Raw genomic sequence first — 16396 nt, 5'->3', positions numbered from 1 at the left:
CAACCCTCTGACAGAGCATCCTACCCAGGCCCAATCCCCATAACCCTACATATTTACTCTGCTAATCCCCCTAACCTACACATCTCGAGATATTTAAGGGACAATTTATCATGGTCAATCTATCTAAGCCGCACATCTTTGAACTGTGGGAGGAAACCAGAGCACCCAAAGGAAACCCATGCAGACATGGGGAGAATGGGCAAACTCCACACAGACAGTGACCCGAGGCCGGAATTGAACCCAGAACCCCTGGTGCTGTGAGACAGCAGTGTCCATTCTATGAAAGAGCAGTCCCATTGCCTCCTTCCACATAGCCCTGCAAACCTTTCCCGGTTAATTCCCTTCTGAGCTGTATCTTGACTTGAATTCTCTTTTGAAAGATTACTGAATCCGCTGCCAACGCCCTTTCAGCCAGCACAGTCCAGGTCACAACAACTCAGGGAGCTGATGGCCTAGAGGTATTATCACTAGACTATTAATCCAGGAAACTCAGCTCACGTTCTGGGAACCTGGGTTCGAATCGTGCCACGGCATTTGGTGGAATTTGAATTCAGTTTAAAAAAAGAATCTGGGATTCAGAATCTACTGATGGCCATGAAACCATCGTCGATTTCATAAAAATCCACCTGGTTCACTAATGAAGGGAAAGGAAATCTGCCATCCTTACCTGGTCTGGCCTACATGTGACCCCAGATCCATAGCACTGTGGCTGACTCTCAACTGCCCTCCAAGAGCAACTAGGAATCGGCAATAAATGCTGGCCAGCTAGCACATGTCCCATGAAGGAATTTTTAAAAATTAAATGATTTTTAAGAGGGAAAACATGAACCAAGATAGAGCCTTGAATTGACTGCGTATTTTTCTTTGTTCTAACTGCATACTGCAATTGTCACCCAGAGATGTTTTAATCTTGCTTTGAGTTTCAAGCTGGTATTAATACTGCCCTGGCACTGTCCATGACGCTTATACCTCACTTGGTAAAACTTGGTGCAGACTTGATGGGCCAAAGGGCCACTTGTTTGCTGTAGTATTCTATCATTCCAGAGGTCCCTCATAGGAGCCACTGCATTGCATGCTGGGTCTCCATATTGCCTATGCAAGATCAATGGCTCCTGGGACAAGGACAGCAACAGCTCGAAAGAGAAAGGAAACATTAGTGTCCTTCATGGTGTTAGGACGCTCACTGGTCAATGAAATATTTTTGAAATACAGTCACTGTTACGAATTTGTGCACAGCAAGCTCCCACCAACAAGATGAATTAGCATTTTTTAGAAACAAATAGATGTAGGGATTTTGGGCGAGGGATAAATAGCGGTTAGAATACTGGGAAAACCCCCCTGCCCTTCTACACAATAGAGTTGTGGGATCTTCTATGCCCACCTGAGGGGGCAGGGGAGGTTCTGTTTATCGTCTTAGCTGAAAGACAGCATCTCTGACAGTGTAACGCTCCCTCAGTACTGCACCTGAGAGAGTGTCGGCTGAGATTATGAGCTTTTGATTTGATTTATTAATGTCACATGTATTAACATACAGTGAAATGTATTGTTTCTTGCACGCTATACAGACAAAGCATACCATTCACAGAGAAGGAAACGAGAGAGTGCAGAATTTAGTGTTACAGTCATAGCTGGGATATAGAGAAAGATCAACTTAATGCAAGATAAGTCCATTCAAAAGTCTGACAGTAGCAGAGAAAAAGCTGTTTTTGAGACGGTTGGTACGCGGCCTCAGACCTTTATATTTTTTTCCCGACGGTAGAAACATAGAAAAACTATAGCACAATACAGGCCCTTCGGCCCACAGAGTTGTGCCGAACATGTCCCTACCTTAGAGATTACTAGGCTTACCTATAACCCTCTATCTTACTAAGTTCCATGTACTTACCTAAAAGTCTCTTAAAAGACCCTATCGAATCCACCTCCACCACCATTGACGGCAGCCCGTTCCACGCACCCACCACTCTCTGAGTGAAAAACTTACCCCTGACATCTCCTCTGTACCTATTCCACAGCACCTTAAACCTGTGTGGCAACCATTTCAGCCCTGGGAAAAAGCCTCTGACTATCCACTCGATCAATACCTCTCAACATCTTATACACCTCGATCAGGTCACCCCTCATCCTTTGTCTCTCCAAGGAGAAAAGACCTAGCTCTCTCAACCCATCCTCATAAGGCATGCTCCCCAATCCAGGCAACATCCTTGTAAATCTCCTCTGCACCCTTTCTATGGCTTCCACATCCTTCCTGTAATGAGGTGACCAGAACTGAGTACAGTACTCCAAGTGGGGTCTGACCAGGTCCTATACAGCTGCAACATTATCTCTCAACTCCTAAACTCAATTCCTTGATTGATGAAGGCCAGTACACCATACGCCTTCTTAACCACAGCTTCAACCTGTGCAGCTGCTTTCAGCGACCTTTGAACTCGGAGGTGGAAGAGAGAATGTCCGGGGTGCGTTGGATCCTTAATTATGCTGGCTGTTTTGTTGACGCAGCAGGAAGTGTAGACAGAGTCAGTGGTTGGGAGGCTGGTTTGTGTGAGGAATTGGACTACATTCATGATCCTTTGTAGTTTCTTGTGGTCTTGGACAGAGCAGGAGCCATACCAAGCTGTGATACAGCCAGAAAGGATGCTTTCTATGGTTGTGAATTTGCGGTGAGGCTTGAACCCAGGTGCTTCTAACTCAGGGAAATGAGTATTAATGCTTTTGCAGCGGACATTATAGATTCCACAGTAACGTTCCAAAGAGGAGTTAAACAGTTCTGCTCTTAGAGGCTGAAGTATAATTGAATGGTTCAGGTGGTTTTTATATAGTATAGTCGATACCTGAGAGCATATGCAGGCTGCAATCTAATAGAGGTGTTTATATAATGGACATGGCAGCAATGTAATGAAGATAATGTCATATATCAGTGCAGTCAAGTTCAAATTGCTTATAGCTATTAGGCAAAGTAAAACTTAATTGAAGCCTTGAAACCATTTCACTGCATTGAACTTCAATAGATGTATTGTTTGATTTTTTTCCAGTGTGTGTGTTGTTTCTGAGTTCAGCAGGAATGGTCAATAGGAGCCCCTCTCCCGATATAAATCGGGTCTCGAGTATCAGGAAACCAGGATTACCAACTGTAATGCAGTAACTACAGGTTTATCGAGGGATCATCTGCAATCAATTTCTGGAAAACATTAGCCCCTGTGACAAACATATGGGTGAACTACAGGGCAGTAATCCCCTTGAAATAGATCCAATAAGATAATTAAATAACAGGACAGAGGACATGCCATTTATATAAATTAATCTGAACCCAGGGACTGGTGGTTGACTGGATTTTGCCACCAGATTGATGAGATGTCATGGGAGATAAATTTTTGACATATCAATTATTACCCTAGGCTGTGAAGTCATCTTAGATGAAAGATCAGGTTCCACTCTACAATCAGGCCCTGAAGGAGATGAGTGAAGCAGATGGAACTTTAGGGCAATCAAGTAGTCATCTGGTCACGATTACTGATGCTAACTATTTCAGGTCTATCTGCTGCTTCACAATGCCAGGAACCCGGGTTCAATTCCAGCCTTGGGTCATTATCTGTGTGGAGTCTGCACATTCTCCCCGTGTCTGCGTGGGTTTCCTCCCACAGTCCGAAAGATGTGCTTGGCCACGCTAAATTCTTTCTCAGTGTACCTGAACAGGCACCAGAGTGTGGCAACTAGGGAATTTTCACTGTAACTTCATTGCAGTGTTAATATAGGCTTACTTGTGACAATGATAAATAAACTTTAAAACAGAATTTAAATTCCCCAGCTACCATGGTGAGATTTGAACTCTCAGGTCTCCAGATCATTCATCTGGATCTCTGGATTACTACTCCAGGAATATAACCACCGTGCTTTCATGTCCCATGGAGAAAATCTGTGCAGTGATGCACACTGGAACTAACCACATGGAGATTCAGTACTATTTGAGGCTGATACAAGAGCAGATGGGTTTGGAGATGCATATTCACAAAACTTTGTGAAGGATTTGCATTTACATTGCGCTCTTTCTTTCTGTTGGATCAAAGTTTCAGTGCACAATGCCATCATGTTTGATCACTGTATAAGGGAAATCAGATAACACCAAGCTCCGGTTTAAAGTGTGAAGTGTAAAGTGTAAAGTGTGAAGTTGTCCACTTTGGTAGGAATAATGGTAGGAAGGACTATTACTTACATGGCGAAAAACTGCAGCATGCAACGGTGCAGAGGGACCTCGGGGTCCTTGTGCATGAGTCGCAAAAACCCAGCCTGCAGGTGCAGCAGGTGGTCAGGAAGGCTAATGGGATGCTGGCCTTCATAGCGAGAGGGATTGAATATAAAAGTAGGGAGGTCTTGCTGCAACTATACAGGGCACTGGTGAGGCCGCAGTTGGAGTACTGTGTGCAGTTTTGGTCGCCGCACTTATGCAAGGATATTTTGGCCTTGGAGGGAGTGCAGAGGAGGTTTACTAGGCTGATACCGGAGTTGAGGGGGTTGAACTAGGAGGAGAGGCTGAATAAACTAGGCTTGTACTCGTTAGAGTTTAGAAGAATGAGGGGAGATCTCATTGAGACATATAAGATGATGCATGGGATGGATAAGATAGAGGTGGAGAGGCTCTTCCCGCTCAGAAAGGACAGTAGGACTAGGGGGCACAGCCTCAAGATAAAGGGGGGGCGGTTTAGAATGGAGTTGAGGAGGAACTTCTTCACTCAAAGGGTGGTGAATCTCTGGAATTCTCTGCCCGTTGAAGTGGTGGAGGCTACCTCGCTAAATATATTTAAGACGTGGGTTGATAGGTTTTTGATAGGCAAGGGGATTAAGGGTTATGGGGAGAGGGTGGGAAAGTGGAACTGAGCCACGACAGATCAGCCATGATCTTATTGAATGGCGGGGCAGGCTCGAGGGGCTAGATGGCCTACTCCTGCTCCTGTTTCTGATGTTCTTATGTTCTTAAAAGCTACAGGTTATAGGACAAAGAGGTAGAAGGGGTCACAAAGCTCTAAGATCCAGAAAGAGTTACGAGCAGGAGACAGTACAGCGAATTTGGAGTTGACCAAAATGTTCTTGAGGGATGTACGCATAGGACAAAGAAATGACCATTGTCCTGGTACCAAAGAAAAGCTAGGCAGCGTGCCTTAATGACTATTGTTTGGTGGCTCTGACATCCATCATTATGAAGTGCTTTGAAAGGTTAGTCATGGCACAAATCAATTCTGGCGTCCCAGACTGCCTGGATCCACTAAGTTCGCTTACTGCTACAACAGGTCCACGGCAGACGCCATCTCCCTGGCCCTACGCTCAACTCTGGAACACTTAGATAACAAAGACACCTATGTCAGATTCCTATTTATTGCTCAGCCTTCAACACTATTATTCCTACAAAACACATCTCAAAACTCCATGGCCTGGAGCTCGGCTCCTTCTTCTGCAGATGGATCCTGAAATCTCTAATCACAGACCACAATCAGTAAGGATAGGCAACAACACCTCCTCCACGATCATCCTCAACACCGGTGCCCCACAAGGCTGTTTTCTCAGTCCTCATTATACTCCTTATACACCAATGACTGCACGGCGAAGTTCCACTCCAACGTGATTTTCAAGTTTGCTGATGACTCCACTGCAGTGAGTTGGATCTCAAACAATGACAAGAGGGAGTATAGGAAAGAGATAGAGAATCTAGTGAACTGGTGCAACGACTAATCTCTCCCACAATGTCAACAAAACAAAGGAGATTGTCTTCGACTCCAGGAAGCCTAGTAAAGGACATGCGCTGTCAACAGGGGCTGATTGGAAAAGGTTGAGATCTTCAAGTTTTTAGGTGTCCAGATCATCAACAACTTGTCCTGGTCCTCTCATGCCAACACTAGTTAAGAAAGCCCACCAACACTTCTACTTTCTCAGGAGACTAAGGAAATTAGGCACGTCAACTATGACTCTCACCAACTTCTATAGATGCACCATAGAAAGCATTTTTTCTGCAAATTTACACAACCAGCCTCCCTTCCATTGACTCTGTCTACATATCCTGCTGCCTTGGCAAAGCAGCCAGCATAATTAAAGACCCCATTCACCCAGGACACACTCTCTTTCACCTTCTTCCATCGGAAAAAGATACAAAAGTCTGAGAGCACATACCAATGGACTCCAGAACAGCTTCTTCCTTGCTGCTGTCAGACTCTTGAATGGACTTACCTTGTATTAAGTTGATCTTTCTCTATACCCTAGCTATGACTGTGGCACTACATTCTGTACCGTCTCCTTTCTTTCTCTATGAACAGTATATTCTGTCTGTATAACGTGCAAGAAACAATACTTTTCACTGTATAAGAAATAGGAGCAGGAGTAGGCCACCTAGCCCTTCGAGCCTGCCCCGCCATTCAATAAGATCATGGCTGATCTGCCGTGGCTCAGTTCCACTTTCCCACCCTCTCCCCATAAACCTTAATCCCCTCGCTTATCAAAAACCCATCAACCCGCGTCTTAAAAATATGTATGTTAATACATGTGATAATAATAAAATCAAATCAAATGTAGAAATGTTCAAGCTTCAGGTTTTTAGGTGTCCAGATCACCAATAACCTGCCCTGGTCCTCCATGCCGATGCTACAGTTAAGAAAACCGAACAATACTTCTACTTCCTCAGGAGACTAATTAAATTTGGCATGTTCACTATGACTCTCTCCAATTTTTACAGATGTACCATACAAAGCATTCCTTCACAGCTTGGCATGGCTCCTGCTCTGTCCAAGACTGCAATGAAGTACAAAGAATCATGAATGGAGCCCAGTTCATTACGCAAACCAGCCTCCCATCCACTGACTCTGTCTACACTTCTTGCTGCCTTGGGAAAAGCAGCCAGCATAATTAAGGACCCCACACACCCCGGACATTCTCTCTTCCACCTTCTTCCATCAGAAAAAAGATACAGAAGTCTGAGGTCATGTACCAACCGACTAAAGAACAGCTTCTTCTCTGCTGTCAGACTTTTGAATGGATCTACCTTGCACTAAATTGATCTTTCTTTACACCCTAGCTATGACTGTAATGCTATATTCTGCACTCTTCCCTTTCCTTCTCTATGTACATATGCTTTGTCTCTAATAGCATGCAAGAAACAAAACATTTCACTGTATACCAATACCTGTGACAATAATAAATGAAATCAAATGGAGCTCAGTGTAAATGGGAAGTGAAATTCAAGTTTAACATGGAAACCAAGTCAGGGTTTCTCTTCATAATCAGGTGGTTCCAGTGTGGTAAGCAGGATATAACGTCAGGACAAAATTCAAAGCCTAGCCAGAATCATTTCCTTATTTTCTTCAAGACTGTTGTGATCAGCAACCTTTCTATGCTGTATGCAATGCTATTCTTGTAGGAAGAACACAAGAAATAGGAGCAGGAGTAGGCCACTTGGCCCCTCAAGCCCCCTCCATTTTCAATAAGATCATGGCTGATGTGACTGTAGCCTCCTGCTTATCCCCAATAACCTGTCACCCCTTCCTTTATCAAGAACTGAATGACCCTCAGAAGAAATTTCTCAACTCTGTCTTAAATGGGAGGCCCCTAATTTTTAAACATGTTCCTCAATTCTAGACTCGCCAACATGGGGAAACATCCTGTGTACCCATCTTATCGCTTCCTCTAAGGATCGTCAATGTTTCAGTAAGATCACCTCTCACTCTTCTAAACTAGAATGGATACAAGCCCAACCTGCTCAACCTTCCATCACAAGCCAACCCCTGCATCTCAGGGATCTGCTGAATGAACCTGCTGTGAACTGCTACCGATGCACTTACATGAATGCTGGTACAGACCACATCTATTCTTTACCTATGAATTTAATTTTTTTCCTTTCATTCTGCATGCGTCGACAGTGAAAAAGCAAACACTTCAATTGTACAAACCCAGTTCATCGTCACTCTTAAACTTTTAGCCTTTACCAAATAAACTCTAATCACTTGAATCTGTGCTGGCGAGGGTTTAATATCAGGCAGTTTGATTGCTACTTAACTTTGACTACCTTATCTAAATCACCTTCAGTCTTGAAAATACACTCAATTTGCTAGTCACAATATTGGCATTCCTTTCCCTTTGGCAAAATACAAGAAGTTGAAAGGGACAGAAAAACATGACTGCAAATGCTGTAAAGCTGAACTAAAGGAGTGCTAGACCTTCAAGCAAAGCAAACAAAAAGACATGTTCATGACCACTAGACATCACAAAATGTTTCACAAGCAATGAAGTCGAGACACTGTTAGAATTTAGGAACCTCAGCAGCCAATTTACATATGGTAAACATTCACAGTGACCTGATGAAGTGTACCCCAGGACACTGGGAGGCTAGGTAGGAAGTTGAGTACCTCAGCAGAGTTATTTGAATCATCGATAGTCACAGGTGAGGAGGCTGAAGACTAGAGGGTGACAAATGTTATACCTTTGGTAAGAAGAGCTGCAGGGAAAAGCCTCAAAACTACAGGCCAGTGAGCCTCACATCTATTGCGGATAAGTTGTTGGAAGGTATTTTGAGAGACAGAATCTACAGGCATTTAGAGATGCAAGGACTGATTAGGGACAGTCAGCATGGCTTTGTGAGTGGAAGATCACGTCTCACAAATGTAACTGAGTTTTCTGAAGGGGTAACCAAGAAGGTAGATGGGGGCAGTACAGTCGATGTTGGCTACATGGACTTTAGCAAGGCCTTTGACAAAGTACCACATGGTAGGTTGTTGCGCAAGGTCAAATCTCACGAGATCCAGGGTGAGGTGGGCAAATGGATACAAAATTGGCTTGATGACAGAAGACAGAGGGTGGCTGTAAAGGGTTGTTTTTTAAACTGGAACCCTATGACCAGTGGTGTGCCTTAGGGATCGGTACTGGGTCCACTGTTATTTGTCATTTATATTAATGACTTGGATGAGAATTCAGCAGGCATGGTTAGTAAGTTTACATGTGACACCAAGATTAGTGAGATAGTGGACAGCGAAGAAGGTTATTCTCTGCCCATTGAAGTGGTGGAGGCTGCCTCGCTAAATATGTTTAAGACGCGGGTTGATAGGTTTTTGACAGGCGAGGGGATTAAGGGTTATGGGGAGAGGGCGGGAAGGTGGAACTGAGACACGACAGATCAGCCATGATCTTATTGAATGGCGGGACAGGCTCGAAGGGCTAGATGGCCTACTCCTGCTCCTATTTCTTATGTTCTTATGTTCTTAAGGTTACCTCAGAATTGCAATGGGACCTTGATCAATTGGGCCAGTGGGCTGACGAATGGCAGATGGAGTTTAATTTAGATAAATGCAAGGTGATGCATTAGGTAGACTGAACCAGGGCAGGATTTACTCAGTTTATGGTAGAGCGCTGGGGAGAATTACAGGACAAAGAGATCGAGGGGTACAGGTTTATAGTTCCTTGAAAGTAGAGTCACAGGTGGACAGAGTGATGAAGAAGACATTCAGCATGCTTGGTTTCATTGGTCAGAACACTGAATACAGGAGTTGGGACATCTTGTACAACATTAAGTTATACAAGACATTGGTAAGGCCGCACTTGGAATACTGTGTACAGTTCTGGTTACCCTATTATAGAAAAGACGTTATTAAACTAGAAAGAGTGCAGAAAAGATTTACTAGGATGCTACCGGGACTTGGTGGTTTGAGTTATAAGGAGAGGCTGGGACACTTTTCTCTGGAGTGTAGGAGGCTTAGGGGCGATCTTATGGAGGTCTATAAAATAATGAGAAGCACAGATCAGCTGGATAGTCAATATTTTTTCCCAAAGGTTGGGGAGGCTAATACTAGAGGGCAGAGGTTTAAGGTGAGAGGGGAGAGATACAAAAATGTCCAGAGGGGCAATTTTTTCACACAGAGGATGGTGAGTGTCTGGAACAAGTTGCTGGAGGTAGTAATAGAGGCGGGTACAATTTTGTCTTTCCTGTTTAGACAGTTACATGGGTAAGATGGGTATAGAGGGATATGGGCCAAATGCGGGCAACTGAGAATAGTTTAGGGGTTAAAAAAAGGGGCGGCATGGACAAATTGGGCCAAAGGGCCTGTTTCCGTGCTGTAAACCTCTATGATTCTCTATGTGATGGTGACCAGCACTTCCATTTATGAGATGTTAACAGAGATAAATAACAGCCAGGAGACCAGGGAGAAAAATAGAATCACGGAATTGATACTGTGCAGAAAGAGGCCATTTGGCCCACTGTGCCTGCACTAGCTCTCCAAACAAATGAATGTTTCTTGTTAGTTTTTGTTAAAATCAGAATCACAAGTAGGCTTACATGAACAGTGCAATGAAGTTACTGTGAAAATTCCTGGTCACCACACTCCAGCTCCTGTTTGGGGTACACGGAGGGAGAATTTAGCACGGCCAACACACCTAATCAACACGTCTTTCGGACTGTGGGAGGAAACCGAAGCACCCGGAGAAAACCCACACAGACAGGCGGAGAATGTGCAGACAGTGACCCAAGCTGGAAGCCAAACCTCGGGACTGGCACTGTGAGCAGCAGTGCTAACCACTGTGCCACCCCTGCATCATGGTTTAGTGCCATTCTCCTGGCTTTCCCCTTACACATTAAGTCATCATCTAACGCTGTCCTGAATGCCTCAATTGAACCTGCCTCCACCACACTTCCAGGCAGTGCATTCCAGACCCAAACCACTCACTGTGTGAAAAAGCTTTTTCTCACATCACTTCTGCTTCTTTTGCAAATCACTTTCAATCTGCGTCCTCTCTCTCGATCCTTTTACAAGCAGGAACAGTCCTCCCTTCTCTACGTTGCCCAGTCTGCTCATGATTTTGAACATCTCTATCAAATCTCTAAGCCTTCTTCCCTTCAAAAAGAACAATCCCAACCTCTCCAATCTATCCTCATAACTGAAGTTTCTCATCTCTGGAACCATCCTTCTGCACTTTAGTGTAACCTCAACAGAGTGGGAAAGAGTGGTGGGCTGAGGAAACTCACTGAGGTGGAGGTAGGCCTTTGCTTTTTCTAACTTAGAAAATGAAGGAACTGTTATTTGCTCCACTACAGGAGAGGAAACAAGTTGTTGGTGATATTTTGGCCTTGGAGGGAGTGCAGAGGAGGTTTACTAGGCTGATACCAGAGTTGAGGGGGTTGAGCTACGAGGAGAGGCTGAATAAACTAGGCTTGTACTCGTTAGAGTTTAGAAGAATGAGGGGAGATCTCATTGAGACGTATAAGATGATGAATGGGATGGATAGGATAGAGGTGGAGAGGCTCTTCCCGCTCAAAAAAGACAGTAGGACTAGGGGGCACAGCCTCAAGATAAAGGGGAGGCGGTTTAGAACGGAGTTGAGGAGGAACTTCTTCACTCAAAGGGTGGTGAATCTCTGGAATTCTCTGCCTGTTGAAGTGGTGGAGGCTGCCTCGCTAAATATTTTTAAGAAGCAGGTTGATGGGTTCTTGATAAGAGAGGGGATTAAGGGTTATGGGGAGAGGGCGGGAAAGTGGAACTGAGCCACGACAGATCAGCCATGATCTTATTGAATGGCGGGGCAGGCTTGAAGGGCTAGATGGCCTACTCCTGCTCCTATTTCTTATGTTCTTATGATCTGGTTCACTAAGGTCTACTTTCATCACGTTAAGTAGTAGCATTGGAATTTGAGGTGACGAATAAATAGCAAAAAGAAGATAAATAATTGAATAAAATAATTTAGTAATTGAACTTGGTAAGCATGGCAGGACAGATTGAATGGCAGAACAGGTTTAAGGTGAGAGGGGAGAGATACAAAAGCGTTGAGAGGGGCAACTTTTTTCACACAGAGGTTGGTGAGTGTCTGGAACAAGCTGCCAGAGATAGTAGTAGAGCCAGGTACAATTTTGTCTTTTAAAAAACATTTAGACAGTTACATGGGTACGATGGGTATAGGGAGATATGGGCCAAATGTGGGCAATTGGGATTAACTCAGGCGTTTAAAAAAAAATGGCGGTACGGACAAGTTGGGCCGAAGGGCCTGTTTCCATGCTGTAAACCCTCTATGACTCTATGAATGGCATCCTCCTCTTCCTATTGTCTATATTTCTTTGTCAAGGCTCCAGCTTGTAGGAGTGTGAGGATACCAGTGTGATCCAAGGCAATGTCTACAGCTTCAGGATCATCAGCTGTGTTTCAGGTTGAGCTGCAGACACTGTGACACATCAGGGAGGGAGAGAGCTACCCAGACGCTACGCATCAGGAGGCAGTCACAGCCCTTAGGACAGTCTTCTGGTTTGAAAAGTGGACAGTGACAGGAGGCTGGGACAGCAGCTGAGGCAGGTAAGGCGACAGACACAAGGGGCAGGAATTTCAGCCTCAGGGTTAGAACATAGAACATAGAACACTACAGCACAAACAGGCCCTTCGGCCCACGAGTTGCGCCGATCACATCAACACCTACCAACCTACAGACCTATCTATAACCCTCAATCTCATTAAACCCCATATACTCATCCAGAAGTCTTTTAAAAGACCCCAGCGAGTTCACCTCCACCACCACTGACGGCAGCCGATTCCATTCACTCACCACCCTCTGAGTGAAAAACTTACCCCTAACATCACTTCTGAGTCCCAGCTCCCTCAACCTAACTTCATAAGGCATGCCTCCCAGTCCAGGCAACATCCTTGTAAATCTCCTCTGTACCCTCTCAATAGCTTCTACATCTTTCCTATAGTGAGGCAACCAGAACTGCGCACAATACTCTAAATGAGGCCTGACAAGGGTCTTATAAAGTTGCAGCATTACCTCCCGACTCCTAAACTCAATCCCTCGATTAATGAAGGCCAGTACACCATACGCCTTCTTGACCACCTCCTCCACCTGCGAGGCCGATTTAAGAGTCCTGTGGACCCGGACCCCTAGATCCTTCTGCTCTTCAACACTACTCAGACTTCTGCCCTTGATAGTGTACTCGTTCATCCCGTTGGTTCTGCCAAAATGGACGACTACACATTTATCCGCGTTGAAGTCCATCTGCCACTTCTCCGCCCAGTCCTGCATCCTATCTATGTCCTGCTGCAACTTTTGCCATCCTTCCAGACCATCCACAACACCACCGACCTTAGTGTCATCAGCGAACTTACTTACCCATCCCTCCACTTCCTCATCCAGGTCATTTATGAAAATGACAAACAACAAGGGTCCCAGAACAGATCCTTGAGGCACTCCGCTGGTGACTGACCTCCATTCAGAAAAAGCCCCATCCACAACCACTCTCTGCCTTCTGCAGGCAAGCCAGTTCTGAATCCACAAGGCCAAAGGCCCCTGGATCCCATGCCCTCTCACCTTCTCAAGAAGTCTTGCATGGGGGACCTTATCAAATGCCTTGCTGAAGTCCATGTACACTACGTCCACGGCACTTCCTTCGTCAATGTGTTCAGTCACATTATCGAAGAACTCAACTAGGCTTGTAAGGCACGACCTGCCCTTGACAAATCCATGCTGACTATTCCTGATCATGTCAAACCTCTCCAAATGTTCGTAAATCTTGTCCCTCAGAAGCCTCTCCATCAGGTTATTGTGAACATTCAGAAAGTACTGGTTTGGCCTCAAATGAAGTGCTCTATCCAGTATTGGGAACCATTGCATCATGAAAGCATTGGAGAGGGTGCAAAAAGGATTAGCAAGAATGGCTCCAGGGATGAGAGACTTCAGTTAGGTAGATAGATTGGAGATATTGAGGCTGTTCTTCTTGGTGAAAGAAGGCTGAAAGATTAGAATGTTGAAAACTATGAGGGGTCTGGTCAGAGTATAGAGGTAGAAACTTCCCAATCACATAGACAGAGGCGCAAATTTAAGGCAAATGACAGAAGAGTCAAAGGTGACGTGAGGAAACACTTCCACACAGCAAAAGGCTAGAATCTGCAATGCACTGTCTGAGAGTGGGGTGGAGACAGAGTCACACAGCGAGTGGTTAGGGTCTGGAATGTACTGTCTGAGAGTGTGGTGGAGACAGAGTCACACAGCGAGTGGTTAGGGTCTGAAATGTACTGTCTGAGAGTGTGGTGGAAGCAGATTCAATCGGGGCTTTAAAAGTGGGAAGTGGATAATTACCTGAAGAGAAAAATATGCAGATCGACAAGTAAAAGACAGGAGAATGGGATTAGGCAAGCTGCTCTTGCTGAGGGCCAGCACAGACACAATGGACCAAATGGCCTCCTTGCGGTAACAATTTTATGATTCTATCACATTGCGGTTTTTAGGGGACCTTGCTCCTGTGCCTTCTTCATATTGTTGCCGTACTTAATCAACTACCATTTATTTTGTAATCATGCTGCTGGAATTCTGTGCAGTATTTGGGATCTCATAGAACATAGAACATTACAGCGCAGTACAGGCCCTTCGGCCCTCGATGTTGCGCCGACCAGTGGAACCAATCTAATGACCCTCTAAGCTAAACTATTCCAATGTTATCCATATGCCTATCCACTGACCATTTGAACGCCCTTAAAGTTGGCGAGTCCACAACTGCTGCAGGCAGGGCATTCCACACCCTTACTAGCCTCTGAGTAAAGAACCTACCTCTGACATCCGTCCTGTAATTACCACCCCTTAATTTAAAGCTATGGCCCCTCGTGTTAGCCATCACCATCCGAGGGAAAAGGCTCCTCAGGTCATGTCTAATAAATCCAAGTTAACTCTTCACAGGTAGATATGTACAGAGCGACTACACTGATTCACCTTTAAATTTTATTAACTTTGCACAGGATAGACTGTAATCAGTGCATGGAAGTATATTTCCAACAGTTTTAACATTAATCTTGTTGTTAATGCTGATTAAATGATTTGAAAATTGTCAACAGGGGAAGAAAACCCCAGAAAATGGGATTGATCAATGTATCGAATTGACAGCGCTTATGGTTAAGTCTGCAGGTTTGAACTATATTGTGTTAGAACTTTGAACAAACCACAACTTTGTATATGCAGCAATATGGCTGACTCTTAAGTACCCTCTGACCTTAGAAACCACTCAGCTGCATCAAAATATACAGAAAGGAACGAAACCAGAAGCTCTCACAGACTGGTCGAACAACAGCCTGACAAAGTCATACTCACAGATAATGCCCCAGACACCACCATCACCATTCCTGTCTTGTCCCACCATTCATAGAATTATAGAAACCCTACAGTGTAGAATGAGGCCATTCAGCCCATTGGGTCTGCACCAACAACAACGCCACCTAGCCCATAACCCCACACATTTACCCGCTAATTCTCTAATCTACCCATCCCAGGATATTAAGGGGCAATTTAGTATGGCCAATGCACCTAACCTGCACATCTTTGAAGTGTGGGAGGAAACTGGAGCACCCGGAGGAAACCCAAGCAGACATGAGGAGAATGTGCAAACTCCACACAGAGTGACCCATGCTGGGAATCGCACCCGGGTCCATGGGGCTGTGAGGCAGCAGTGCCAACCACTATGCCACCGTGCCGCCCCGTTGTTCCTCTGTTCCAGCAGAGGTTGTGGCTGCACAATGTTATACAATTGGGACAGAGTTACCCCGAGAGTCCTGAACATCAACTCTGGACCCCATGAAGTTTCATGGCACCAGGTCAAACATGGGCAAGGAAAGTTCTTACTGGTTACCACGTACTATTCTGCTTAGGTTGATGAATTAGTACTCTTCCATGTTGAACAACTTGGAGGAAGTACTGAGGGTGACATGGGCGCAGAATGTACTCTGGGTGATGGTCGCTAAAGTCCCCTAAGCAGAGTGGCTCAATACTGATCAAGTTGGCTGGGTCCTAAAGGGCACAGCTGCTAGACTAGCTCTGTGGCAGGCAGTAAGGAACCAACAAGAGAGAAAAACATACTTGACCAACCTACCTACTGCAAATGCATCTGTCCATGACAGTATTGGTAGGAGTGACCATCGTACAGTTCTTATGGTGATAAAATCTTGTCTTGACATTGAAGATACCTTCCACCATGTTGTGTGGCACTACCACTGTGCTAAATGGGATAGGCTTGAAACAGATCTAGCAACTCGAGACTGGGCAGCCACGGGGTGCTGTGAGACATCAACAGCAGCCGTGGAACTGTACTCCCGCACAATCTGCAACCTCATGGCCCGGCATATCCTCCACTCAACCACTACACCAAGCCAGGGAGATCAACCCTGGTTCAATGGAGAATGCAGGAAGGCATGGCAGGAGCAACACCAGGCATCCCTAAAAATGAAGAGTCAACCTGGTGAAGCTACAAAACAGGACTACCTGCACGCCAAAAAACGTAAGCAATAAGTAACAGAAAGAGATAAGAGATCCCACAACTAACGGATCAGATACAAGCTCTGCAATCCTGGCACATCCAGTTGTGAATGGTGGTGGACAATTAAACAACTCGCTAGAGAGGACGGTTCCACAAATA

The 16396-nt window shown here is 45.0% G+C and overlaps 1 protein-coding gene across 1 annotated transcript in view; it reads right to left on the bottom strand.

Moving 5' to 3' along the window:
* The window catches only part of ggt6 (gamma-glutamyltransferase 6), a 64150-nt gene that overhangs the window by 15670 nt on the left and 32084 nt on the right, over positions 1-16396 (bottom strand). The gene's annotated exons all lie outside the window — the stretch shown is intronic.

Source organism: Carcharhinus amblyrhynchos, chromosome 5 (genome assembly GCF_965287045.1).
Source record: "Carcharhinus amblyrhynchos chromosome 5, sCarAmb.v2.hapA, whole genome shotgun sequence".
NCBI classification, from domain to species: Eukaryota; Metazoa; Chordata; class Chondrichthyes; order Carcharhiniformes; family Carcharhinidae; genus Carcharhinus; species Carcharhinus amblyrhynchos.
This window is presented reverse-complemented; position numbering and strand designations above follow the sequence as displayed.